We start from the raw sequence: 4,131 nt of genomic DNA, 5'->3' as shown, positions 1-4,131 counted from the left end.
TCTTGGCAGCTTCAGCCTCGGGGTTCTGGGCTTTAGAGTCAAGACTACAAGAAAGCGGTGTATCTCCCTTTGCAACGAAGGAAATCTGCTGAGGCCAGGCATGTGTCGGGGTGTCCCTGCACGGAGGCCCAGAGAAACCATTGCACGCAACTGTGAAAGTGAGGCCTAGATTGTGTTGGAGACCTCAAGCTTTTGGAGATGCCAGGGTCATGGGAGATTTGCCAAGGATAGCTGCTTGGGTGTGAAGCCAGCCCAGAGAGAAGTGTGCTACTCAACAAAGCTGAAAGGAGTTGGGCGTCCGAAAGCACTTTGACATCAGACATGGAGATGCAGAGTTGGACACTGGACATCAGACATGGAGACATTGGAGTTTGCCCAGCTGGTTTTCGGTCATGCTTTGGTCCGGTGTTTTCTCATTAGCCTCCTTTTTCCTCCTTTTTTTTTTTTTTTTTACTGGCTATGTGTTCTATGCCATCGTATGTTGGAAGTATCTGATCTGCTTTTTCATTTTGATTTTACATGGAATTGTCATGAGTCTCAGAAAAGAGTTTGAATTTTAGAATTTAACAGTGTTGAGACTGTTGTGGACTATGGGACTTTTGAAGTTGGGCTGAATGCATTTTTTTTCCAATATGATCTGGTTCTAAGCCTATGGGCTCCAGGGAATGGAATGTGGTGGTTTAAATAAGAATGGACTCCCTAGGCTCACATATTTGAATGTTTAGTCATCAGGGAGTGACACTGCTTGAGAAGGATTAGGAGGTATGGCTTTGTTGGAGGAAGTGTGTCACTGGAGTGGGCTTTGAGGTTTCAGGAGCCCAAGCTAAGCCCAGTGTCTCCCTCTTCCTACTGCCTGTGGATCTAGATGTAGAACTCTCAGCTCCTTCTCCTGCACCATGTCTGCCTGTGCACTTTCATGCTTCCCACCATGATGATAATGGACTAAACCTCTGAAATTGCTAGCAAGCCCAATTAAATGCTTTTAAAAATACTTGCTATAGTCATGGTTTATCTTCCCAGCAACAGAACACTCATAGGACAAAGTTTTTAGCAAGAGGTGTGGGGATGAGAGAAGGTAATAAGGGATGAAAATGACTATAATCCACTATACTTTTAAAAAAATCTCAGAGGCAAAAAGTAAAATGGTGGTCACTAGGGGCAGAGGGAGGCAAAGGCCAGTCATTTGTTGATAGTTTCAGTGAGGGAAGAGAGAGTTCTGGAGGTAGGCAGCTATGGTCAGCCTGAGTAATGCTTTGGAAGCCTCCTAAAGAGTGACCTAAGCAGTGAATGGGGGCAAAGGAGAGCCCGTGTAGAGGAAACATGGGTCAAATGTGCTGTTTCTGGAGGATGGCAATGGTGGGACCAGGCGGTGAGGGTAGTGGGGCCAGGATGGGAACAGCATCCATGTGGACTGTCCTGCCTTGTAGGCTCCTGCCTGTAGTCCAAGAGTGCTAAGACCAAGCCTGCATGGATGCCAGGCTGGGTAAGGGTGAGATAGACTTACATGTGTGGGAGACCAGATCAGAAACACGTCTGCAGAATGTCAAAAGCAGGGTCCTGAAGATGAGTGGGCTAGTCCAGCCACCACAGGGACCAGATCAGAGAGATGCTGATCTGATCAGAAATGCTCAAAAATCGTACACAGATGCAACTTTTGCAGGTGACAGACAACATTGATCCAGGGGAATATTCCAGATGTAAACCAGGAGAATGCTGAGGAGGCATCTGGCCAAGATTTATGCCATGCACCGAGGCATAGACTCCAGAGTCTGTCAGAGCCTCTCAGGATGGAAAAAATCGTCATCCGGGAGAGCTACACCACAAACAAGGTTCATCCTCCTGGAACGGGACCCATGCAGACACCCTTTCTGGGAATTATGTAGCCTGTGGTGGCCTGGATAACATCTGCCCCATTTACAGTCTGAAAAATCCCTAGGGAATGAGTGTGAGAGCTGTGAGCTGGCAGCACACACAGATTATCTGTCATGTGGCTGGTTCTTGGACAACAATCAGAGAGTTACCAGCTCTGGAGACATCACATGTGCCCTGTGGAACATCAAGAAGACAGGCCACCAGACAGCCACATTAACTCGGCACACTGGAGATGTCATGAACCGGTCCTCCTGACACCAGACTGTTTATCTCTGGTGCTTGTGGCGGTTCATCCAAGCTCGGGGATGTCTGAGAAGGTATGTGTTGGAAGACCTCTCATGAGTCTCACATCAACGCCGTGTTTCTTTCCCAATGGCAATGCCTTTGCCACTGGCTCAGACGCTGTGTGCAGGCCGTTTGACCTCCACACAGACCGGGAGCTAATGGCCTATTTCCATGACCTCATCCATGGGATCACATCAGTCTTGTTCTCTAAGAGGAACCGCAGCCTCCTTCTCGCTCTGTACAAAGACGACTTCAACTGTGATGTCTGGGGTGCACTCAGAGCTGGCAGAAAAGGTATCTGAGCTGGAGACCACATCTGCATCAGCTGCTTGGGGGTGGCCATGATGGCATGGTCCCAAGACAGCTCACTCAAGATCTGGCACTAAGGCCACAGGTGGATGACTCAGCGACTGGAAGAGTGACCTAGCAATAGCTTATGTTACCCAACTCAGACACCCAACCTCCCCTCAGAACTTCAAAAGGGCAAGATCTTTTTTCTTTCACTTACTACGGATGCCAAGAGCACCACTTGCGCTAAAAGAAGGATCTCTGTGCTGTGAACGAAAACATATTGTGGGCTACTGTCTTTGCTGTCTTCTTGTCTTTGATGGATTTTAAAGGAAATGCTACAGTACAATGTTAGGCAGAAGGCAAGCCCGAGTGTGACTATGAGGCAGAAACTCCTCTTGACTAGTTCATTTACATTTTAGACCAGGATCTTGTTTGTGGCATGCATGAAAAACTAGTTGAAGACTTTATTTGTAATTGTCATAAATATCAAGTCATTTGTAGCAGGATTTTGGAAGCATTCACATTTTCTTCTTAAATACATTCCTCTGTGGTCAGCAGCTAGCAGGACCAGAGTTCACAGTCTATAGAACCACAGAGGGTAGGTGTGGAGTAAAAGACTGTAAGGAACAGATACATTTCATTAGGAGATATAAATAGAATAGATATATATGGATGGGTTAGGGGGCTGGGATGGAAGGATCAAATAGGGAGGGTGAGGGAAGAGGGAGTTGAGGGAGACATGGCTAAAATTAAGGAACATTTGACTGGTGGTATGGGAAACTAATACAGTAGAAATTTTCTTAAAATATATACATATATGAAGGTGTTCTAAATGAAATTGCCAAATAATAAGGGAGACAGAGTCCTAATTGGCCATTTTTTTTTTTGTCACCAAAAGAAGTGTCTCTAGTACCAGGATTGTGTTACATCTAGCTGTTGGCCAAAGGGTTCCCATTGGCATCCCAAAACAGCCCAGGCTGTTGCCAAGATGGCAGGTTGCTCTCCACAAACAGACAGCAAGGCCCCATTGTGAAGACACCACCTAGACAACTCATTGAACATGGAGAAGTCAAGCTGGTGCCTACATAGAGCCTTCACACCTGTGTTCTAGCATCTTTGGTACAAGAAGGTACTCTGCACTCTCTCAGGAGAGACACATAAACACTAAGCCAGCAACAAATCCTTTATCTGCAATGGCGTCCTTCCTGCAAGGTATGCGAGGGCAATAGTGGCACAAAGCTCATGCCAACCAACAACTGGGTTGGCTTACGGCCCACTCCATGAGACAGAACCTATACCCAACACTGCTTGGGTAACCAAAAACCAGAAGCTAGATAGCCCAGGGACCTACAATAAAACCAAATTATATTGATCAAAAAAGGGGGCAGGGGAAATGTAGAGATAATATTAGTGCCTTGGAGCTGGGGGGGGTGCATGCCTTTAATCCGAGCACTTAGGAGGCAGAAGCAGGTGGACCTCTGAGTTCGAGGCCAGCCTGGTCTACAGATGGAGTTCCAGATGGCCAGGGCTACACAGAGAAATCCTGTCTCCAGAAACAAACAAAAAGTAGTGCTTTGTTTAGCCATCATCAGAGAAGATTCCTCCTGAAGCAGATGGGACATATACAGAGACCCACAGCCAGATATTACCAGAGAGTGAGAGACCTTGGAACACTCAGCCCTA

At 46.8% G+C, this 4,131-nt stretch overlaps 1 pseudogene; it reads left to right on the top strand.

Annotated features, from left to right (window-relative positions):
- The first annotated feature begins 1,695 nt into the window (after window positions 1-1,695).
- Window positions 1,696-2,543, top strand: LOC110559518 (guanine nucleotide-binding protein G(I)/G(S)/G(T) subunit beta-1-like; annotated as a pseudogene).
- Window positions 2,544-4,131: the final 1,588 nt, after the last annotated feature.

This window comes from Meriones unguiculatus, chromosome 10, assembly GCF_030254825.1.
Source record: "Meriones unguiculatus strain TT.TT164.6M chromosome 10, Bangor_MerUng_6.1, whole genome shotgun sequence".
Lineage (NCBI taxonomy): Eukaryota > Metazoa > Chordata > Mammalia > Rodentia > Muridae > Meriones > Meriones unguiculatus.
Note: the sequence above shows the minus strand (reverse complement) of the source record. Positions and strands in the feature narration are given on the sequence as shown.